Source organism: Bos taurus, chromosome 1 (assembly GCF_002263795.3).
Source record: "Bos taurus isolate L1 Dominette 01449 registration number 42190680 breed Hereford chromosome 1, ARS-UCD2.0, whole genome shotgun sequence".
Lineage (NCBI taxonomy): Eukaryota > Metazoa > Chordata > Mammalia > Artiodactyla > Bovidae > Bos > Bos taurus.
The window spans coordinates 115,395,890-115,421,398 of NC_037328.1; the positions used below are offsets into that span (position 1 = coordinate 115,395,890).

Consider the following 25,509-nt stretch of genomic DNA (forward strand, 5'->3'; position numbering starts at 1 on the left):
CATTTAAGAAGAAAACTAACTGAACTTGAATATTTAAAAGTGAATGAGATATGTATTTTTTCAAATAGCATTTGTTGTCTTTTCTATCCTTTATTCTGACAAGTCACTTAAATCCCAAAGGTAACTTTCAACTCTACTTTTCTCTTTAATCATGTCTTTTTTTTTTTTTCATAAAATGGGCTTATAGAATTTTTAAGAAGCCTGTGATTGAACACTACACTTACTATCTTCATCAATACCTCTGTTTAAATTTGAATAAATAAGAATGTTTTTAAGAAAACATATCAGATAGTGATATATTTATACATACATCATGAATAAACCTGTATATGACTTTAAAGCTCCCTGAATCATAACTGGTTTTTTAAGTTTAATAATTCTTTATACACATGTTGACTGGTCATGGGATGTCAAAAACTATCCTCATTGGTATGGCATATGAAATTTAACACTCTAAAGTTAAGAAATCCTGTTTTTCTTCAATACAGCCTACATAAATATTCATTCCTTAACACACACACACACACCTTTATCTTCATTTTTAACTTCTCAAATGTATTCTGCTCTGTGGGCCCTGGAGACCTCCACATTTCTAATTTCACTCATTTCATAATTTCACTATGAATTCTACTTGTTCCTTTGCCATCACCCGTATCTTGACATACTGACCCTGGACCAACCTTATTTTTAACTCTGCATCTCACTTTCTTCATTCTATATTATCTCATTGTAGCTTAGACTTTCCTGATCAGTAATGTTGCTCATAAAAAAGCAAGAAAAAAGGTGGGGAAGGAAAGGTACCATTTGAGATTCAATTTCTCCAACTCTGTTTTCCACATATCCTTCCTTTCTCCTGTTCCTGACCACCCCACCTCCCTCCCCTCCCCACCCCCGCCCAGCCAAGAAAACACACCACTCATACTCTGAGAACCCTAATTATCACATTACTGAAACAAAAGTTGTCTTTAAGGATCCCTCCCACATTCACTCTCTGGGTGACTTCCTTGCTCCTACAAGGGTCCCTTCTCAGAGATGGGAACTTAGCACCAAAGATACATATAAAGGCTACCACTGTTTATGTTTATATAGCAATTATTATTTCCTATAATCCTCACAACTGTCCTTTAAAAACATCAAGGCAGGTGCTACTACCTTACTGTAAAGGTAAGGAAACTGGCTTTGAGATGTGACATGTCTGGCCAAGTATCACAGAATTGGTGAGCAGCAGTGGTCCTGATGAAAATCAGGGCTTTTGAAAACTGACCCACCTCCTCCCTTGCATCACTTTTAAGGACAGAAGATAATATTGCTAATCACATCTACCATTCCTGAGGGCCTCTGTGAGCAAAGTACTGTACTGGGCTTTCTACGAACACATTCTCCTAGCAGCTTGCAGAGACAGACAAGGCATACTTCATAGTTCAGGACTGCACGAGCCTCCTTTAGGAAATGTGTAAAGAGGAGCCTCAAAGCCACATCAATAAGTCCATGGTGAATTTGGAGACAGAACCAGGTCTTCTCATTCCTCAGCTATCTCCCTGCCAAAGGACTCACTACATTTGAGGTTATAAGCATGGTAGTATCACAAGGAAAGTGTATGACCCTGCATTAAAATATACTGGGGGAAATGTAAGAGCATACACACGTGCACACACACACACACACACATACAGCACGTACCTGCATATGTATAAACATCTCTAGGGACTAGATAACAAAAATAATTATACTTTTATAATTTTTAGAAACTAAAAAGAAAATCATTTCTACAACAAAGTTAATGTTCTGAGGGGAACAGTATCTTACTTTATTCCGCATAATTAATTTCAATTTTCTAGGAGGCATACACTTCAAGACACATGCCCTGTCGGATGACTCCTCTTCCACTAGCAGAGGGATCATGAACAGCTCAACTTCTAACCCTTAAGAAATCAGAGAAAAGGGGAGAAGTATCTGCGTAACCATTTAAAACCATGCCAACTTTTACGAGTGTCCTTTTAAACCTGGGTTACTAATAGCTTCCGTAGCACATCTTCTGTGCATATTCTAGGAGTCCACTGTTTCTTTTAAGAAGCAGATACTGGAAACGTTATCTTAAAGGGATCAGAGGCTTATCTCACAACAGCTGAATGCTGCTGATGACACACAAAAAATGAGAAGGACATTAAGTCTAATCAAAGTGTGCTGGGATATCTGTTTATTTTAGTTTGAGACTATTAAAATTGCATCTGAGTGTAATACAGCATAAGTCACAGAGACTGTTGTCTTTCTTAGCACCCATTTTCATGAATCAGAAAATGGTTTCATAAAATCATGAAAACTGATGCGCTGCCTCGTGATCATCACCAACCCAGGCGGCTCTGCTATACTAGATAACAAGGAATATCACTCAACTGAAAACAGTCTTTCCATTTCACACCATTCTGGAATTCTTGCTGTTTCTTATGACACATAAAGTGTCATGAAATTGGAGCCAGAAACAATTTAAATATATTCTTTAAAAAAAGCAGGCTCTTTTGGGGCTTTGGTAGCTGCGTGGCCACAGTGGCCACCTTTGTTACTATAGTTTATTAATTTACAGGGGCATCGGTACTATGTTAAAGGAACAAGCTCCACTCCCCCGTATTTGGGGACGACTCAAACCAACACATGGCAAAAATACACGAGATCTGGTGCTGCTTCTCCACTCTGTGCTTTTGATTAAATCTATCAGAATAACCGAAGGCAAAAGGAGAAGTGGGTGGCAGAGGATGAGATGGTTAGACAGCATCACTGATACAATGGACATGAATTTGAGCAAATTCCAGGAGATAGTGGAGGACACAGGAGGGTGTAGTCCATGGGGTCACAAAGAGTTGGACAGAACTTAGTGACTGAACAACCAATCAGAATAATGAAATTGCCTGGAAGCAGACTAAATAACTCTTGGAAATAAAGTCACAGTTAGCGAACAATTTTCATCTTAAATTGGCTTTGAAATACACGCTCTTTCATAAAACAATAGGTGAATATTTATATTCAGTACATTAGTCTATATTCTGGACTATATCTAATAACTTAGTTAGCCTAGCAGTTCCTCATCTTCTACTCACGAATTAATGACCACATCTTTCTAACTGAATGCTCACTTGACAGTGAAAAAATTAAATCTGCAAGAGAAGCTTAACTGTATAGTCCACAAAACTTGTTCTTAAACTTCAACTTATCTTAAATAAGTTATACTTAAATATTTTATGCTAAAACTAAAATCTGAAATTAGTCTCAATTTCCAGAACTATCAAATGCACTGTAATAAGTCAAAGTTTAAAATATTTTGCTTCCCTTTATTGAGTCCATGTCAAATTTTATTCACTGTCTCTGTCTGATTTTAGTCAAAAATTTAAATATTTATGTCCTATTCACATAATCCTGGGAGAAGGCAATGGCAACCCCCTCCAGTACTCTTGCCTGGAAAATCCCATGGACGGAGGATCCTGGTAGGCTATAGTCCATGGTGTCTCGAAGAGCTGGACACGACTGAGCAACTTCACTTTCACTTTTCACTTTCATGCCTTGGAGAAGGAAATGGCAACCCACTCCAGTGTTCTTGCCTGGAGAATCCCAGGGACAGAGCAGCCTGGTGGGCTGCCGTCTATGGGGCAGCACAGAGTCGGACACGACTGACGTGACTTAGCAGCAGCAGCAGCACATAATCCTTGGGGCTTAAATTTATAAAGCAACATCAAAGTGGACATAGGCTCTGCTCCTGGTATTTGTATATATAAACTGATTTAATCCTCACACCCACACTGTAAGGTAGATAATGTTATTGCCAAGTTCCCTGATGTAGTACCAGGTCAACCTAGTACTTGAACCAAGGAAAGTCTCTACGATGCTATTTTGCCTCTCAGACACTCAGGCTGGGATGGGGTGTCATTCTTTTTTGTTTATTTGTAATACTTTTATTTAGTCATTTGCTCATTCCTTCACTCCATAAACATGTACTGAGTGCCCAAATAAGTGCAAGGCTCTGGAGGAACAATGATATGTGGTAACACAATTTATGCCTCTCAATCTGTCCTAAGTCTAGCAAAGGGAGCAGACTTTTGAAGGAATAACTAAAATCTACTGAGGAGAGTGAAAAAGCTGGCTTAAAGCTCAACATTCAGAAAACTAAGATACGGCATCTGGTCCCATCACTTCATGGGAAATAGATGGGGAAACAGTGTCAGACTTTATTTTTGGGGGCTCCAAAATCACTGCAGATGGTGACTGCAGCCATGAAATTAAAAGACACTTACTCCTGGAAGGAAAGTTATGACCAAGCTAGATAACATATAGAGACATTACTTTGTCAACAAAGGTCCGTCAAATCAAGGCTATGGTTTTTCCTGTGGTCATGTATGGATGTGAGAGTTGGACTGTGAAGAAAGCTGAGCACCGAAGAATTGATGCTTCTGAACTGTGGTTTTGGAGAAGACTCTTGAGAGTCCCTTGGACTGCAAGGAGATCCAACCAGTCCATTCTGAAGGAAATCAGCCCTGGGTGTTCTTTGGAAGGAATGATGTTAAAGCTGAAAACTCCAGTACTTTGGCCACCTCATGGGAAGAGGTGACTCATTGGAAAAGACTCTGATGCTGGGAGGGATTGGGGGCAGGAGGAGAAGGGGACGACAGAGGATGAGCTGGCTGGATGGCATCACTGACTCGATGGACGTGAGTCTGAGTGAACTCCGGGAGTTGGTGATGGACAGGGAAGCCTGGTGTGCTGCGATTCATGGGGTCGCAAAGAGTCGGACACGTCTGAGCGACTGAACTGACTGACTGACTGAGAAGACTGCTAAAATGACAGGTAAAGAAATTCTATAGAAGCAAACTTGGAGAGAACCATTTAAACATTTTGAACCTCAGTATTTTCCTCTGAAAAAAATGGGCATAAACAAGTATCACTTTTTGGAAAAGAAATCATCTAAAACCCTAATTAAATAACAGGGCTTCCCAGTGGCTCATCGATAAGGAACCTGCCTGCAATGCAGGAAATGCAACAGATGCAGGTTCGATCCCTGGGTCAGAAAGATCCCCTGGAGGAAGAAATGGCAACCACCCCCAGTATTCTTGCCTGGAAAACCCCACGGACAGAGGAGCCTGGCAGGCTTCAGACCATAGGATCACGAAGCACTGGACACGACTGAAGAGACAGCACTCACTCAGAGCAGCAGGTCTCTTCCCTGAGTCTGGTAGTTTACTGACTGAAATCTTCTGCCTGGACTTCAGAACAAATACGTATCAACTTGGTACTAACTTACTCAATACACACATGCCCTGCTTCACTCTATAAATGAAGAATTTGGGGGCACTTACTTTTCATATGGTAAAAAAACATAAAACTTACAGTGAAGGAATTGAGAATATAAAACTCCAATTTAACAGATTTGCATTATAACTTTAAAGAATGAAGGGACCATGAGTAGAGATTTAAGCTATGGCAATCTCTTTCAGTGTTTTCATTAATCTGTATGATCCTTAAACTCAAGTATATCTTTTAATAGCAAAGCACCGACTTGTCTGTAATACAGTCATAAAAAACTGAAAATTTTAATCCATTTTTCATTAAAGCCTCATATAGGACGAACCAGGGAAGGGAGACCATGAATAAAAGGAATTTGCAGTCTCCATCAGCTGCCTGACTCTCTAGTATGCTTTTATAAACAATTTTGTCTATTATTACCACATCTCTCTCCTTGAATGATTCTATGTCCAAGTAGCAACTAATTTACCTCCTCCATTTAACTTGAGAGGATCAAGTTTTAATTTAAAAAGGTTCCTAGTGTTCACCTAAGACAGGAAAAAATTACGTTTGTGCTGATTTCTAATCTTCTCTAATACTTCACCCATCTAGGAGTGCTGTCCGGGCACTCTCAACTCCGCCAGGACGATGACTGGGGGGCTGTGAAGGTTTCATGAGCCCCCAGATTTCAGAGTTACGTGCTGGTGTGCACTTTTACAACTCTTACCAGATTCTCAAACAGATCACAAGCCAAAAAGATGAGGCTCTACTGAGACACTCTTCTTTGGGAATTAATACACATGAGATTTAACAAGGGGATCAGTAAACAACTGTGGAATTACTACGGGCATCTACTTCCTACTCATCTATCTGTCCCTTCTTGCCCACTCCCAAGAACAGGAACATTGAAAGACAAAGCAAAACAGATTGACTCGGTCAACTTCTGTGCACCGTCTTCTCAAAGTGCTCCAAAAGGCTACATTTTCTAGCCTCTCTTGCAATCAAGTTGTGCCACATAACCAACTCTAGCCCAGGGACCCTGAGCATAAACAGTGGTATAACTTCTGAAAGATGATGACCAGAAGGCAATGCTCTTTCCCAGACTCTCTCTGCCAAAACTTTAGGTACCTCAGAAGCCACATGTGGGAGGAAAACGGAGCATAATTCCTGAGCTGCTGGATGCAGGACTGCATCATTGACTTTACAGGGCAAAAAAAACCAGCTCTTGGTTGAGATAAGCTACTGAAATTGGGATGGTCTGTTTATTGTAGCTGCTGCTGCTGTGGATAATCACAGCCTATCTATGAATCCTCAGATTAAAGATAAAAAGTTTATCAGACAAGTTTAAATCTCTCTATGTGTTAATTTTAAGTGGGGCAGAGTTTTCTGCAGGTGCTATTTCTATATTTCTGTAAACTACTCACTATAAACCAAACTTACACTAGTTTATTTTATAAAATACTGCATAATCCCAAAAGCTTATACCCACACACCCCTTGCCCCGAAACAAATAAAGATAAAACATAGCTTAAGGTCCAAAACAAAACAGCTATTTGTACATGCATTCAGGCAACACAAAATGAGCATTTACACAGTGGTGCTGGCTACTGTAGATCCAAAGCTAAGGGTCAGAGTCCCTGCCACCTCCCAGAGGATGCAGATCAGTAAACATTACAAGAGCAACAACAATATAGGATGATACGGGATCATCACTCAAGCCTGGGGGAATGGAAAAACCAAGGGAGGCTCCCCAGAGGAACCGTCACCAGAGTTGAGTCTAGAAGAACAAGACTCATTAATTAAGAAAACAAAGGTGAGGAGGTTTTTAATGAGAAAACAGAATGATGAGAAAGCACAAATGTGAGGTAACTGGATGTATGATGGAAAAAACAAAACAAAACTGCAGGGAGGCTGGAGAGGAGCTTCTAGACGGAAGGGCAGTTTGATGAGGCCTAAGAGAGACAGGCCAGGGCAAAACTCTGAAACTCTGCTTCAGTTTAAAATACAAATGTATTTAGTTGCACTGAGGAGCTTCAGCTGCATGCAACAAATTCCAGTAAATTCTCTTTTCACTTTTATTCTGTTACAAGTATTTTCTAATTCTCTTTGTTATGGCTTCATAGATATACCCATCATTTAATAGTGGATATTTAATTTCCAAATACAGGTTGTTGTTGTTTTTTAAGTATCTTTGATATTAATTTCTCATTTAAATGCTTTCCTCTCTGCAGTCACCCTCTGTGTTTTTTCAGTCTAACTTTATTGAAGTTTTCAATGGTCAAGTTCAAGATTTCTCTTGGTAAATGTCACAATGCACTTGAAAATATGTGGATTATTTTCAAATTTCTTTTGATATTGATTTCTGACACAATTCCACAATAATAAGAGAACAGATTGTATGATTCCAGTAACTTAAGACCATGAAATTTTTGCACCTTGTTTTATGTCTCTGGATATGTTCTATTGTCTCCTAGTCTACGGGAACTTGAATAGAATTTGTATCCTACTATTGTGTGAAAATCATATAAACCTTAATTATGAACTGAATTGATTCATCATGCTTTTCAGGTCTACTATAACCTTCTACTTTTCTGGATATTCAGTCTAGTTAAGTTTTGAGAGTTTGGTACTGAAACTCTAGCTAAAAATCTTAATTAAGCTACGTGAAAAAATAACTGTAATATATAGTGGAACTATATGTAACCTTGTTTTGGATGTTCCAAGTTTCCTGGACGTCCCTGTATCTCAGACAGTAAAAAGTCTGCCAGCAATGCAGGAGACCCGGGTTCAGTACCTGGGTTGGGACGATCCCCTGGAGGTGGAAATGGCAATCCACTAGTATTCTCACCTAGAGAATCCCATGGACAGAGGAGCCTGGCAGGAGCCAGCCATGGCATTGCAAAATGTTGGAGACAACTGAGCAACTAACACTACTACTACTATATACTCATAATTTAAAAAAGAAAAGAGAAACAAACAAAATACAAATGCAATTAAAGGACCTTCTCAAGTTTTTCTGGGCCCCTTCAGGAGAAAATAAGACGTCTGTGCAACTGCACAATAGTCATAATCAATCAGTGTGTTTATATGATTTGGAGTAATGTTAATAAAAACACGGCAAAATGAGTATATGGAAGTTGTCACTGGCGATGGTTTATTCATTTAGATATATTGATTCACTCAGATATATTGATTCACTCCTCAATTCTTCCTTCTCTACTTATTCTGAAGAAAAATAAAACCAAGTATTTTCAGGAGGAATAAAATCAAGTGGTTTACAGTATAAATTTTACAGCTTTATATGATTTAGAAATTTAAATGGATATGGTATTTTATTTTCAGTAGCTAGTGTAAAATCATGAAAATAGTATTCAGTTCATAATCTGTGTCTATAAAGCTCTACTTAAAAAAAAATCATTGTTAATTTATGTAAAAAACAGCAGCCATAAAACAAATAGTAATATACTTAGTATAAACAAATAGAAACATATTTACCATATGTTATCTAAATGGGAAAAGACAACTTTTCCTTTTTAATTTTTGCATCAAATTATTTTTTTCCAAGAAACAATCAGAAAACATAATTCAACTATTCAAATCAAGGGATTTGTGACTACAGTGTGCATCAGACCAAAGTGAAGGACACAATCTAATCTTTAGTTGATATAAACAGTGGTGTAAACCATAGCATTTAGTAAACATTAACTTAATTTTGTTTTTTCATAATTATCTTCTTTAGATATTTCCACTTTCTACAATGAATTATGGTTAAAATTTTTATCTGGTTTTGGAGGTATCCATTTCTGAGATCTTAGTTATGTTTTGCTACGCTGTAACTTTCTTAACCAGAAGACGGAAAAAAGTACCATTTTAATAATCTGTCCCATTCATTTGAAAATGAGGATTTGTTTTAGAAACAGCTTTTGAGGGTCACCTAGGTCACTAATTAGCCGTCAACCTTGTATTATGATGGATAGATCAGGCTGCAAAACATCCCCTGGTAGCACTGGCTTTTGGGATTACTGAAATACATTATGGACTACATGAAAAGGGAGTTATTAAGCAATGCATATGTGGTTATTAAACAATATATTCATGTCCATGTCCCCACAGAATTTACAGTCATGGTGAGACTATAAGGCAAGCAGAGTTAAACTAAAGGATGTAAAAAGCAATACATAATTTTAAGTGTGAACAAGGCTGTGAGTCATCCAGACAACAAACAAGATAGAACCAAAGGTGCAGAGGTGATAGGAGGTCTCCTTCGCCGAGTACCTCCTCCTTCAACACAACCTTCAGAGCCTGGAATTGCTCAGTTCAAGATCCTTTCTAAGACCAACCTTCCTATCCACTTTTTTATTCTTTTCTCTTGCATCCTCCATTATCCTTATTTTAATGAGCATTAGGCAATGGCAAACCACTCCAGTACTCTTGCCTGGAAAATCCCATGGACGGAGGAGCCTGGTAGGCTGCAGTCCATGGAGTCGCTAAGAGTCGGACACGACTGAGAGACTTCACTTTCACTTTTCACTTTCATGCATTGGAGAAGGAAATGGAAACCAACTCCAGTGTTCTTGCCTGGAGAATGCCCGGGACGGGGAAGCCTGGTGGGCTGCCATCTATGGGGTCACACAGAGTCAGACACGACTGAAATGACTTAGTAGTAGTAGTAGTAGTAGTAGTAGTAGTATTTTCTTCTCCAGTAGTAGTATTTTCTTCTCCATGGACTCCTGTATCTTCCTTCAGTGGGAAAAACATGCTTCTATTGGAACCTCCACTATTCTACAAGAGTCTTCTCTGCTCTGAACTCTCCAGCTAACACCCACTTCTCTTTGTTTTATTGTTGATTATCTTGATAGAGTTGTCTGAACTTGTTCTCATACATATCTTCCAACTTACTAGTGACTCATCTTCTTGGAATCTGGTCTGCAATGAGGATTCTACCTCCTCCCCTCCCAACTCTAGTCAAACTGCCTTCTCAATCAATAGTTACTGGTGCCCTTCTAACTGCCAGAATCAATGTCCTTTTCTCATTTCTTGTCCTCTGTATCATCTGGCACCATTAACTACTTCCTTCTTTAGTCTTTTGCGTTTCTTGATAATGTTTCATTCTCCTTTCCCCAAAATTTATTAATTTGCTTATTCTCTGTCACTTTCTTTGATTTTTCTCCCATCTGACTGCTGATTACAGAGAGATGCACTACAGTTTTTTTTCTATCCTTTCTGCCTATCATACATCCTCTGAGTATGACACAGCACTCTTCTGTAACACAGCTATCAATTCTATGTGAATGACTTTCAGGTGCTTTTTTGTAAATTCAAACCATCCCCAACCAAATCAGTTATCTGTATACTCTCCCTGAAAAGAAAGCAAACACATCTATTATTTCTTAACTTGGCTAATGACAATGCCTCAACCCTAATCATCCAAACTGTAAACAAGGTCATTTTCAGCTAACTTCTCTGGATACACTTTGAGAAATAAGTGATAAACAGTAGCATAATGCAAAACATTCACAGTGCCTCTTTGTAAGTAAATATTTTTTCAAAGCACCACATCCATTTTCCTGAAATATCTTTGAGTGGGCTATGTGATTTTTATTGTTCAAGATGGACTACTATGACAAATAGGAACTAAATAATTTCCTATTATTAGGATGAATAAGAGATTAGTCAGAAATGATATCCAGCTTTTCTAGTTCAGTGATTTCCTCTAGGCCTTGCAGAGATAGTAAAACTTTCTCCAGTAAAGCTCAGATAAAATCAAAAGCTAGTGTTTTAAAAAGCTGTTCATTCAGAAGGCCAAGTTTCTATGCTTTCTCCTTTTTTATTTTTCAACATGCCATGGATATAATGTTACATTCAACTATCCATTTACAAAATAATAAGAAATAAGTTTCCAGCTGTTTTAGTCACTGAATAAGGTCACTGATGTTTGCATTTTTCTTAAATGTTGTTTATGTACTTTTTCAAATGATGAAACAAGACACAGCAGGTAACATAAGTCAAAGACTAGCTCTATAAATTGGTACTAAGATAAATAAATGCAACAGCTAGAAATAATTACGTAGTAACCCCTGAAGAACTGTTATTCCAGTATTTCCAAATGTCTACAGAGTGTGTTTACATAAGTACTCTATTTAGCACAAGGGATACATTCCTGGAGAACGAGCCCCAGGAGAGGCCAGTGCTTACGCTGATGTGAGTTTGCTCTTCTATCAGCAGAGGCTCTTCCTTTCTTTTCAAACTCCCACCTCAGTGTATTTCTGCAACTACTCTTTCTGTTCCCATGTTGTAGGAAGATTTATTAGATTTATTATGCTCTCCATAATTTCCCAAGACTTGCAAAAACCCTTAACTTCATACTGACATTTAATTTGTTTCCCCTACCTCGGTTTCCAAGAGTTAAAAGCCTGCCACGACTGTATCAAGTCCACGACTTCTTTTTTTTTTTTAATACTCTATACTTTTGGATGTTACTGTGGCTGGCTAAACATTTAAAAATACATAGTGCATGGTGTCCCTTTAACACAATTATTGTCAAAATCGAATAAAAATAGGGATAGAGAACACAAACTTCTTCTAAACTACTGTAATTTTCTTAATCCATTTCTATTTATCTAATTGAGGATGTAATTAAATGGACAAATATTTATTTTTAGAATAGGACAAACTGCCTTTTTGCTTATTTGTATTTTCTCCTCTACTAATTCCCAAAAACCCTATAAATTCAGGCAGGATAATTCAACCTACATAAGCAATATCTTATAACCTAAGACATTCTCATCATACTACAACTACTGGTTGTTGCCCCAAGAGAAAATGAGGAATTTCACCTTTTTCTTTCAATGAATTCTTTATGATACCTTAAAATAAGTATTGTTTTCTAAAAATAATAAACAGGAAGAAGAGAGTGTTACCACTGTTTATCCTTTCATTTATCCACTCACTCATTTTCACTAACACATTTATTTATTCAATAAATACACATTAGCTTATTCAGCTGTTTGAGGAAGTAACACATATTGTTGATATAGCAAATTTTATATTATCTACGTTTGTTAAAAAACCATTTTCTCCTTAAGGGCAGAGGCTTATTTTCTAAACCTTAACTTTCTTACCATCATATTCACCTTCACTTTTGTAAAATTATTTTGGGCAATGGAAAAGTCTCAACACTGTAAGAGAAATTTTAAATATGATCTTAACTTTTTCACATTACTTAACTTTAAGGAAAACAATAGTTTGAACTCATTTTTTCTCCATCTCACAATTCTTCAAAATAGATTAAAATTTGTACTACCAATTATATTATAAAAAAATTATTATGTTTTCAATATTCATCTTCATGAGAGCAATATACAAGTGTACCATTAGTGGTCAGGATTGAGGCAAAGATTTACTAATCACAGTAAATACTTTTGAACTTGCAATTATTTCGCTTGTCAGATAAATGAATTATTTCCCAAATAAGATGAAAGTCAAGAGATGCTGTGCTATGCATTACCCGTATCAGATTTCATGTGGCCCAGAGGAAATATGGTGGGTATGCTTCCAGGGACACATGATACACACAAGGCAAATGGTGATTAAACGGAAACTTGTCACAAGAAACTAAATAAGCAAGTCAGAGTCCAGTGCTTTGTCCTCAGTCTTAAATGATTTGTGGTCTTCTTTGTTGTAAAGTTCCTGACTTCCATTGAAAAATGCAAAAAACAAAACAAACTTACACTTACCAAAATGAAGGGGGAGGGAATCATACCAAAGGGGGAGTATAGGATTAACAGATGCACACTACCATATATGAAACAGATAAACAAGGGTTAGCAGTATAGCATAGGAAACTTATAGTATGTATATCTCATAGTAAATATATATTACAGTAAACTGTAATGAAAAAATTTTAAAAAGAACATAGACAAATACATATATATGTACTACCACTGGAAAAGACCCTGACGCTGGGAGAGACTGGGGGCAGGAGGAGAAGGGGTCAAAAGAGGATGAGATGGTTGGATGGTATCACCGACTTAATGGACATGAGTTTGAGCAAACTCCGGGAGACAGTGGAGGACAGGGAAGCCTGGCATGCTGCAGGCCATGGAGTCGCAAAGAGCTGGACACAACTTGGCAACTGAACAACAACATATATGTAACCAAATCACGCGTCTGCCTGCAATGCAGGAGACCTAGGTTCGATCCCTGGGTCAGGAAGATCCCCTGGAGAAGGAAATGGCAACCCACTCCAGTATTCTTGCCTGGAGAATCCCATGGACAGAGGAGCCTGGTGGGCTACAGTCCACGGGGTCACAAAAGAGTCAGACACGACTGAGCGACTTCACTTTCACTATACACCTGAAACTAAAACAATACTGTAAACCAACTATACTTCAGTAAAAAGAAAAAAGATGCCAAAAACAACAAATGAAGCAAAAACGGACCTGATTCCATAAGAACTGGTATATTTGAGTTACAGGGAGAAAATGATCTACTTAAAGACCTAAACATGAAAATTTAATTTTAAAATATCTTTGGAATAGAAATTCATAACAAAAATAATTAAAGGATAATTTTAACTGAATTTGTAGTTTTGTTACTAAAAATAATTAACTGAATTAGCATTTTTAAATAACTTTATTTTTCAATATGTCATTTTTCAACTCCTGTAAAGACATTTCAAAATAACTTAGGTTCTAAATTGAAACTAAAATTAAACTTTCCTCTGAGTTGAGTTGAGATGTCCTTTTTCAAGAGGTCTATTTCTGTGCAGCAATCTTAATAAGGCACAGTTAGGTATCCTTTGTTATATGACAGTTCATTACAGGTTTGCAAATAAGTCAGCACAGTTTCAAAACTCTAAATACATAAAGAAAGTTCAAGTTCAAGCCCTCAACCCTGATCTTTGAAAATGTAATATAGACTACATATTTTCTAAATTAAAGTGATTTTGTTTAGGGATTTGGTGTGGGGCGCAGAACAGGGTGTCCCCACAACCCTTGTAGAAGTTGGGCTGTAAGTTTCTTACCCAGATTTCTTACCCAGAAATCATGCAAACAGCTTCTAAAGCCTTTGTTATTTTTATGATTTTAATTGAAGGTGCTCTGTATTTTCCTCTTGGGCAACCTTCACTTACTGTTGTAGAGGACAATGGTGGCTTTAATTAGCCTAGGCAAACTTGGAAAACAAAACTCAGGACTCCCTATTTTCCTAACCACAGCACACTAAAGCAAAGTCTAGGAGAAAAACTGAAATGGGAACTATCCCAGGCAAGTGTGGTTATCCCATAATACAGCATCATTCTGAGAGTCATCACGTTTATTCCATTAAATAACCCCTTGCATGTATCCCTGGTAAAATAAACTCTTCTCAGGAAAATGACGGGACAGTAAGGAGAAAAGCAAGAAAAGAAGGGAAATAACCAGAGTTTCTTTAAAATAATGTCTAACCTATTTATGTGAAAGGTATGAATTTTTTTTTAAGTAAGGAAACAATAATTTAAACAGATGTTGGTAAAAATTTCTGACTATAGGACACTGAAACGCAGAATTGATGTGGATACCTTTGTGAATGTTTCTCTAAATCTTCCAAAAGGGCGGCATTGCTAAGCCCCATCTCCCAATGATATAACTTCAGATTATTTATGTTTTAAGTGCAGTTCCCTCCCATCAGTCATTCATAAGCTTATGTCAGTTTGGGACTCCATACTACCACATGAATTTGGCCTCTGGCAGTTGACCTCTTGGAGAAGGAAATGGCAACCCACTCCAGTATTTTCTCCTGGAGAATTCCACGGACTGAGGAGCCTGGCGGGCTACAGGCTACGGGGTCACAGAGCCCAATATGGCTGAGCAACTAACATACAGCTGAATTCTTGGCTAAGAAACACTCTCACAACTTTCAGTTTTACCTCTTTTCTCAGACTGTCAGTTCCCATCACCCTTACCTCATAAAATAGGAGGCTAAGTAACCAGTTCTGTTAGAAACAAATCACACAAAAAAAAGAATAGCAAGATAAGGACTTACTGAATATCTAGTGTATGCCATGCACTGCTCTAAGTGATTTGTTTATTAATTTATTTAATCCTCAAAACAATCTTATGGTTTCACTATTATCTCTATTATAAAGACGAGATAACTGAAACTCAGAGAGGTCCAATAACTTACACAAGAAACACACACAGTAAGTCAGTGGTGGAGGCGAGGTTTGAACCTTTCTTATCTGGCTCCAGAGTCAATGCTCCTAACTGCCAAGCTGTACCAGTATATTTGCAATTCTACGTAGAAATGTGGGAAGAGTTTCTGCAAATTACATCTAATAAATGATACACATACACATATGTTCATACACAGTGGTTTAACTATACACCTGTCCATCTAAATAAAAAGTGTTTTTTTAAAAAATATCTGTTTGACTTATTCCATGCAGCACATTTTTTTTAAATATTTATTTATTTGGCTGTGCCAGGTCTTAGTCGCAGCAAGTGGAATCTAGTTACTCAACCAGGAATGGAACCCAAGCCCCCTGCATTGGAAGAATGGAATCCTAGCCAACAGAAAATCAGAGAAGTCTTTCTTTTTTTTTTTTTTTAAATTATAAATATCTTTTAAAAAATTCATATATCAAAGGCTAACTGCCAGATAGGAAATCAAGAGTAACAACTGGTAATGATTATCGAGCACCGCTCACTTTATTTACATTTTCTCCCTTAACATTGACACTTTTATTTCCAATTTTAAAATTCTCCTCAGGGAGGGATCCCACTAATTTTATTTCTACCACTCCCTCTTATATTATTAAAAGGATAAAACAGAACAGATTAAACTGCCAAGAACATATGCAGGACAAAGGCTGGGAGGTGAAATTGACACTCAGGTATCTAAGTTATTTCCTGTGTAAAAGATTTTATGATGAGTTTAACTTTTGTTAGTTACTACATACAGTTTCAGTAATATCTCAAACTTACTACCTAATTAAAACTCACTTTGATGAATTGACCAAATCAACTAAAAGCAGCCATCAGGAAATGAGAAACAGGGAAAAAAAAAAAGCACTGCCAGGGTATTTCCTCAAACAAATAGTATGCTAGACCCACATATAATTCAGGGATGCACAGTCACAAAAGCAAATGATTGAAGAGAATGATAGAGATACCATCTTGCAATTTCTGTTTTGGTGTAAATCCTTTACGGTATAAGCAAGTGTTCGTGTGCATGCGCGTGTGTACCTGTGTGTGTGGGTGTGTGTATGCACTGCCACCCCTATGCATACATCTCTGTAAACATCTCTAAGTATACAGAGAGAAACTGGGAAGAGAAGGTGAGTTTATAGGCACATTTGAAAAGAAAAGCAGGGATGGACCTTACTTTTCACAAAATAATGTACTTGTGCTGGTGATGATTTTTCCACTTTCAGACCCAAAGCAAAATTTTTTATATGTGTAATAATTTTGCCCTTGCTTTAAGAGTTTGCTGTTGAGATACCCTGGAAAGTTCCAGCTATCTTAATATTATAGAAGTACTACTGAAACATATGGTCTTTTTCAAATTAAAGAGACACAAATGTTCCAGGAAACATTTGGCCTGATTTTAACTCTCAGCTGAAGTTTTCTAAACAGCCATCCTCCAGGTGGTAGCACACAATATCCTGGGTGTGAGTCTAACTCAATGTGTCTGATCTACACGTACCAAATAATGGGCTTATCTGTTTGGTTTACCTAAAAACACCTTCATGGCAATTTAAGTATCAATGTAAATTGTTATGCTAAAGAAGAGTTACTTTTCTTTTGAATGTGTTTCATGCTTTTAATTGGGCTTTCCTGGTGGCTCAGACTGTAAAGAATCTATCTGCCTGCAGTGAGGGAGATCTGGGTTTGATCCTTGGGTTGGGAAGATCTCCTGGAGAAGTGAACAGGTACCCACTACAGTATTCTGGCCTGGAGAATTCCATGGACAGAGGAGCTTGGCAGGCTACAGTCCATGTGGTCGCAAAGAGTCGGACACGACAGAGCGACTTTTGCTTCACTTCACTATGTTTTTAACACAAACTTTGATTGAAAGATGCTTTTATCTTATTATTTTGGAGAATAGACATCAAAAAAGGAGTAAATTTTATACTAAATAAACTTTTACCGACCATTCCCACAAATATTTCAACTTTTATAATTATACTCCGACTTTCCACATCATCTGCGTAAGCTCATTTTACTCATATACTACAAATTACAACTTTACATATCTAAAACCGTATTTTGACAACTTCTTTATATAAGGACATATACATTAATGACACATTTACAGATGTATTTTTCTTCAAATCTGGCATGAAAATTGGCTTTTTAATGCCAGAAATATCATCTTTAACTGTCTGAAAAATGAATGTAAATTGATTCCAATAGCTTTTAATTTTTTAAATATGTCCTCAGCTTGAAAAGTTTTATAAACAGTTAGGAATATTTTATTCCTGCATTCATTAATCAAGCTACAATGACAGTCTCAATTCTGCTAGGTCCCCAAACCTGTCATTACAAAGATTACATACATTCAGCTCCCTGGTCCACCCCTAGGATCTGCCTTTAACCCTTCTCTCTGTCCCTGAGTGAGGCCTCCCTGGTAGCTCAATAATAAAGAATTCGCCTGCAATGCAGGAGTGAAGATGTGGGTTCGATCCCTGGGTCAGGAAGATCCTCTAGATGAGGAAATGGCAACCTATTCTAGTATTCTTGCCTGGGAAATCCCAAGGACAGAGGAGCCTGGCAGGTTGCATGAACAGAGGAGGCTGGCAGGTTACAGTCCATGTGTTGCAAGAGAGTCATACATGACTCAGCAACTAAAAAACAACAACTGTCCCTGAAGGAGCCCCAGGGCAGGCTAAGCTTCTGCAACTACAGTCTTCCGTTCCAGCCCCTTTGATGGCCGCGATATCCTTAAATAAGTTCTTCTGTCCCATTTCTAGAACATCTGTTCTTTAATTATCAAACATGCACGGAGTGTCCGCTATTTCCCAGAGTCTGTACAAGGCATTGTAAAGAAATATAATAAACCTCTCTGACCTCAAGAAGCTGAGAATCTAGTAAAGGAGGTTAGACATGTGAGCAGAAGTCCCTGCTCTGACGAGTGTTCAAGGCTAACCTCTGACACTCAGTCCAAGTTAACACTCTCTCTCCAGGACTTAACCCCACCTGCTAGTTTGTGTTCTGTTTCAAAAGGGAAAGAACACTGTTACTACCTACCATCTGTTTAACCAGACTGTGCCCACATATTCCCACCAACTGGTGACCATGACGCCAGTCACTAATATTACCCAATTGAGAGCAGTTCATCCACCTTTCTGATGGCAAAACCACTCCATATTTGGGTCAGTTCTGATCTTTGATGACTTTCCCCCATCTTCCTCTACGGGCCTGCTACTGACAGTGAAAACGTATTGATTATTGGGAGAATGGCAGATCATATAATTACCAAGATCCAACCCATCTCGGATTTTCATAACCATGCATCTCATTCTGTGAACATACCATATTTTAAAAGAAATATGTACATCTCAATTAATTATTAATAGAAAGTCATTTATTAAAGGAGTTCTTTAATTTACATAAATTTCTGTCATTGTACCCAATATAATAGGTACTATTATCAGCTTCATATTTAGATAAAGAGCTGTAGATGGGTTATGTAATTTGCCCAACACCAAATAATTTGCAAGCAATGGAGCTAGAATTCCAATTTTTGAAAGCCTTACCTCTAGTTTCCCCTGAGCCACTAAACCATGATACTTTTCCCAACAGCATTCATGACATCATGATTCAATCATCATAAAAGGTATGGTTAGGCATAAGAGGTAGCATCAGAGTTTGAAGAAAGCATGAGTTTTTGCTCTGTGGTTGTTATCCTGTTGTTATTGCTATTGCTTTGTGGAAAGTGTGTATGTGTGTACATGTTCCGTTTAGTTTTTCAGTCTTACAAACTTGGGTCTGAATTCTGACTCAATCACTTCTTAGTTGTGTGACCTTGAGAAAATTACATAATAGCATCAACAATTCAATAGCTATTTTCTATATGCCAGCCACTGTGCCGAGTGCCTGGCATACACTCTCATTAAATTAAATTTTCATAAAAAGACAAGGAGATAATATTACTCCTATTTCAGAGCAAGTGGGACTATGACTAAAAGAGGATAGTAAGTCATCTGTTCAAGGTCAAATAGCCAGTGATGATAGGCAGCCTAGACTGAATTGGGAGGGGGTTTAGAAAGGAGCACCTTAGTGGCACTAAGTCATAAAAAGGGGCAGGACTGAATTTGGGAACTAGCACTCACTGCTGGAATTTACAATTAATAGGATCTCTGAGTGTGGACACTGGAGCCATATGTCCTGAGTTGGAATCCCTGGGTCCAGTTATGGTATCTTGAGCAGATTATTCAACTTCTCTTAGCCTGTTTCCTCATTTGTAAAGGTAAAGTAGTACTACACACTTCCAGGTGTTTCTGTGAAGAATAAATGAGATAATTATTTAAGTAGTAGGTAGTCAATAAATTACAATTAAAGACATATCTTAACCTTGAATAATTCAATAAGCTTTCATTTCTACACAACAAAAAGGATATTGAACAGTGTAAAACTCCCCTAAAGTATCAAAAAGTCAGTATCTGGGACCATCCCTAGATCTGTCCTTTCTTTTATTTGCTTGAACCAAGTTCAGCTCTGTTTTTTCCTTTCTTTTCTACACAGATATGTCTAAGACTGGGAACTTTATTTATTACAACTGAGGAAATATATCATAAAGGCTTATGTACATTTGACATTTCTCAGTGTCAATTATAAATGTTCTGCTCATAGCCCAAGAGTCAGCACAACTCTCATACTCTCCAAGAAGGCACAAAGAATAGATGGGAAATAAAAACCAGTGGGAATTGAGAGGCGTGAGTCTTATGAGCTGAGTGATAGTGTAAATACTCAGGGATCATTATGATTGGGATTAAACAGACCTTAGTTTTTGAACTAACCTAAGACTTTTAAGACTTTCAGTGAATAAGTACTTCATACTTTTTTCTAAAGTAAGTGTTATAAGTTTCTGTTGCAAAATATTCTAGCACTTAAGTATTTTTCAAATTGAACCTTCTTAAAGGAGAATTCAGAGTTTATATTCTTAGTTTTGCACACATTTTTCCCCTAGGTCTGTCTTGGATAGTGAGCATCTTGGAAAAGGACTGGATTACAATTATACTTCCCCAAGAATCATAGTAAAAGAGCCATAGTAAAAGGTCCTATTAAGTGATGATATTGTGCGTGTGTGTGTGCCCAGTCATGTCCAACTCTTTGTGACCCCATGGACTGCCAGGCTCCTCTGTCCATGGGATTCTTCAGGCAAGAATACTGGAGTGGGTTGCCATGCCCTCTATCAGTGGGGTCTTCCTGACTCATGGATCAAACCCATCTCCCCTGCATCAGCAGGCAGATTCTTTACCACTGAAGCACCTGGTAAGCCCCAAGTGCTGACAGAAGTGTGGTAAAATCAGGGGGACAACTGATTTTTGAAGTAATAATTTCAAGTCGGGCAACCAGAATGCATTTAATTAATAAATATGTCAAATAATTTCACACAAATACAATTACTCTATTACAGAGAATGAGCATTCTCCCACCTTTATGATGCCATAAATAGATATCTTGAAAGTTGCAAACTGAATATTTTTTTTAATTTTGGAAACAATCGAAGTCAATTAAAATTTCTACTTAGAAACAGAAAATATACAGTTGCATACAGGTCTGATCTTTTCAACTTTAAGAATTGAAATTTTTGGCAGACTGTCAAATTTACAGGATCATAAACTGAAATAAATGGGATGGCAGAAGTTCTACACTCTCATTAAACAAAAATATTTCAATGATTTCCTTCCAATGTGCTTTTCAAACTCTTAATATAATGAAAGCCACACTAAACAAGACAGAAATAAAAAAGAAATTCTAAAGGCCCCAATCATGCTACACTGGAGAAGTGAAACCAGGTTTATGAGCCATGCTCAGAAACTCTAAATACTAAGGAATATCTCTTCTAATCCTAGAATCCATTCGTTGCTCTGCCGACATTGCTCTGGCCCTTCAAATGTACTGCAACTTTAAGAAACAGAATCACATACAAACAAGTGCACTGGTTAGAATTCAGTGACTTGAATTCTGGTCTTGTCTCTGAGCTTAAGAAATTATGAATTATTGGTCCTCTGTTTCCTTATCTCCAAAATAGTCATTTTATAATTTGTTCAATTTATTTATTATTATTATTTATTCTATTCAGCTAACTGCTAAGATCTTAATAACACCACTATTTGGGGATATCTTGTACCTTTTCTGTATGCCTTAAAAAAGCAACCACTAAATTCTAAATATTACTATATTGTGTCCTGCTTACATGCAGTTACTTTCTTCATAAAACATTAAATACAATGAACATCACTAATTGATTATGTTCCACTAAAAATGCTTTTAAAGTAATTTCAAAATTGTAAGAACATTTTACAAATGGCCATAAGTACCATCTATCAGTCTGTCTTCACTTAATTAAATAATTTTAAAATTTAATACATATATATAATTTTATATGTATATTGTTTCATTTCTTGTCCCAGTAGAATATAAGTATTCTAGATAATAAAACAGAAAAAAGCATTCTACAAGCCAACTTGAGAATAATGCAAACTCCTAACTTCTACGGTGCCATACATTTTTTAAAACTGTAAACTCATTATAAATGTTAAGAATCAAAGCATTAAAATTTCCCTTTTCTGTTTTTACATGTGAAATCAATTACTCAATTAGATGCACTGAAAGACAGCAGAACATTCCATTTGCTTATGCTTCAAAAGTCTAGAGGGAATAAAACTTGAATTCGATTGTAAATAAAATATTCGGTTGAACATCTTTTAGTTTTAAAAATACACATGCTAAAATAAGCACCATCAAAGATAAGTCTTCTATTTCATTTTATACAGCTGTTGGTCAAAACTTCTTTTTCATTTTTAAAATCTGTTACATTTTTGGTTATTGAAAGTGTTTCAGTGTGACAGTAAGCTAATAATAGCCTTGATTCCAACTACAGGGAATCAATTAAAAGATTAAGTCCTTATTGAGAAGAAAACAAAGGGAGGAAAAAAGAAGGCATGAATTGATAGTAAGGCTGCCAACGATCTCATATTAGAAGTGTCTTAATAACACTTTCCAGAATAATGTCCATGAATGGAGGCAAAATAAAGAATAAAGTTTATAAATAAGTAACAGTTGCCAAAAAAGCTATAATGCTGAAGAGATGATTTGTGCCATTCACTCCAACATGCTGCTGTGCTCTCTCCCATCCCTCACACACCCCCACAAGTATTCTTAATCCAGTATTTTACATGTAAATGGAGCAAAATCTTCCCCCAAGAAATAGAGGCAGGAAAATAATCTCTTAAAAAAAATAAACGAAATTAAATTCTAAAAGAAAAGAGACTGCTACATTTAGAACAACAAGCAGTAATTTTTGACAAAGGACAATAATGCATCCTGGCACTACCATGAACTGAGCTGCCCTTCTCATTCCTTCTGAATTAACTGTGGACTTTGGAATTTGAATTTGAAAAATGTGAGGAAATAACCATTTCATGTTTCTGGTTTTCAACATGAATGGAGAGGTAAATAAAATACAGGCATTTGAAAAATACACACTTTCTATTTTATTTTTAACTGTTTCCACTCTCAACAAGATTCTCTGACAAGATACACAAAGCCAAAAGGTCCTTCACAAGTTCCACTTCAAATGATGGAAAAAGTATTTTTTAAAAAACTATTCATCATCAAGTTTAATCTAAATAAAATCAAATAGAAATGTGACTATTACACCAAATTCCTAAAAGAAGTGTTTTTTACTTTGGTTCTATCATCAGATACAGAGCTGCCCAAGGATAGCCTACCTATGGAGTCTACATTAAGTCAACGGCTGTAGGTTGTTTTAGCATCTAGAGCAGCTTCCTGGAGAAATCGGAATCTTACCTTTACACATCTTCTGCAGAGGTTTCTTGGTGCTTTGTAAACTCCTGAGGTCTATGTCAAACGGCCATTCTCTTGCTCCCAGGGTCTTAGGGGCTTGGAGAGATCCCAACACCTGCTGCTACCACTGAGTGTCGAGGCTAGGAAAGCTTGAGGGTTTGGACAGCAGGATCACTGAGCCGCAGCCAAAGCTTGGGAAGCCTTAACAACTGAAAGCAGGTGTAGAGGGCAACATGGTACCCAGCACAGGGCGCTCAATTGTAGCAGCAGGGGGAGGAATATTCCCGCCCTCACAGGGGTTCAGAGGCAGCCATCGGGGAACCCAAGGGTCTGTCAGTGGACAGGGCCAAGGAAGTGGAGACATGACCACACAGCACAAGACCCTAAGGGGACAAGGGAATGGGAACAACTAGCACAGAGCTCAAGAAGCGCTTGAAAAGAATCACCAAAATTCACCAACAGAACATAAGAAGCGATGGCAAAGTGCAACGAAATACACGAAGATAGGCCATTCTAGCATCCCACATACAGCCAAAAACACAGCTGAGGGGGGAGATGGAGCTCTAGTTCTAGAAAGAAAAGTAAGGAAGACACATTATAGTATGTCTACTGGCGTTGAGGTTAAAAATCTAGTAAGTGGCATAAAATTCCTAAATCACATTATTATAACATTTATATTAAGATAAGGGAATTTACAAATACAAAAAAAGTCACAGGGTGCTGACCCACAAGACTACAGAGATTAAAAGGCAAAGTTATCCACTATGAGAGGAGAAAATGAGAAGACAGCAAGAAGGTTAAACCCAGTTGATTTTTTAAATTGAGAAACCATTAAAACTGCTTTTTAAATACAACATGTTTCATCAAACACACCACCTTCTATTATGATCAGATGACGGGAGACTGAAGGAATTCAATGAGATAAGAAGAATAAAAAGAAAAAGTAGTGAACAAAGAGTGTTCAGAGATGAGGCAGAGATGGAAAAAAGAGAAAAGAGAGGAGGCAGAAAGAAAAATGAGCTTAACTCAGTAGTTTTTAATGCTCTGTCAGGTAACTACTCACTGAGATTCTCCTAAATTTGGGCTTCACAATATTCTATTTTCCATGGAGACACCTATAGCTTGTTAACCACTATTCACAGCTCTTCAACTGCTCACAAACCTTCAGGAACTTATCTTGAGGAGCCAAGTGAATGTTAAATATTAAACAGTTACAGGAGATAGACCGTAAGACAATTTTGCTTTAATGAGCTGGATAAAATCAAGCTAGAGACTAAATATAAACTCTGATAGAACTTTAATAATACCTAATATGAATCAAAATTAAAACGATCAGACTCATTTAGGAACTGTCACTGTTTCAAGATGAGAAGCAAATTAACCATGCATAATATTTTATATTGTTTTAGAATTAAATGAAAAGAAATACTACTGCCAAATGGAAGTTCTGTGTGTGTAATCTTGACTTTGGGTATTTACTTTTATATATACATATGTGTGTGCGTGTATATATATATATAAGTCCAAGTTAACTAGAAGAAGAATAATAATCTATTTACTTGGTGTCAAATAACTCAAATATTGTGTGTTGGGAAAGGCTGACTTCCATCTCCAGTCTCATATACATGTGGTTATGTCATATATATTATGTTGCTGCTGCTGCTGCTAAGTCGCTTCAGTCGTGTCCAACTCTGTGTGACCCCATAGATGGCAGCCCACCAGGCTCCCCTGTCCTTGGGATTCTCCAGGCAAGAACACTGGAGTGGGTTGCCATTTCCTTCTCCAGTGCATGAAAGTGAAAAGTGAAAGTGAAGTCGCTCAGTCGTGTCCGACTCTAGCAACCCCATGGACTGCAGCCCACCAGGCTCCTCCGTCCATGGGATTTTCCAGGCAAAAGTACTGGAGTGGGATACGTGCAATAAAAGCAGCACTTGCTTGGGCAAAACTTATGTCCAGTAAGTCACTAAGGGTCAGATATTTTTATAAAATGAAATAATCCTTATACTACAAAATAGTAAATACTGCCTAGGCAGCTAGTATTTTAAATCTGAGAGAATTGAGATTGTGTAAGAGGATGAGGAATATGAATTTCCCTTTCAAAATACCTTTATTGTATAAACAGTGCCTAAGTGGAGACAGATGTTTGTTTGAACTAAAGTTTAATTTTTTAAGACACAATCATGTCAATATGATAGGTTTGCATACGAAAAGATGAAGTGAGTCCCTA

At 37.3% G+C, this 25,509-nt stretch overlaps 1 protein-coding gene across 46 annotated transcripts in view; it reads right to left on the minus strand.

The window, feature by feature from the left end:
- Nucleotides 1-25,509, minus strand: part of MBNL1 (muscleblind like splicing regulator 1) — a 222,460-nt gene that overhangs the window by 93,397 nt on the left and 103,554 nt on the right. For 2 of the 46 annotated variants that reach the window (XM_059886980.1, XM_059886979.1), the window contains exons 3-4: nucleotides 23,286-23,851; nucleotides 1-19,747 (exon numbers count right to left, since the gene is read on the minus strand). The exon at nucleotides 1-19,747 is cut by the window's left edge and continues 19,689 nt beyond it. The exons of 43 other annotated variants lie outside the window; for them this stretch is intronic. The gene's annotated coding sequence lies outside the window, so the exon portion shown is untranslated. Of the gene's footprint in view, nucleotides 19,748-23,285; nucleotides 25,027-25,509 lie in introns of those variants that run through there. One more of the 46 variants, XM_059887059.1, reaches the window with a different exon arrangement.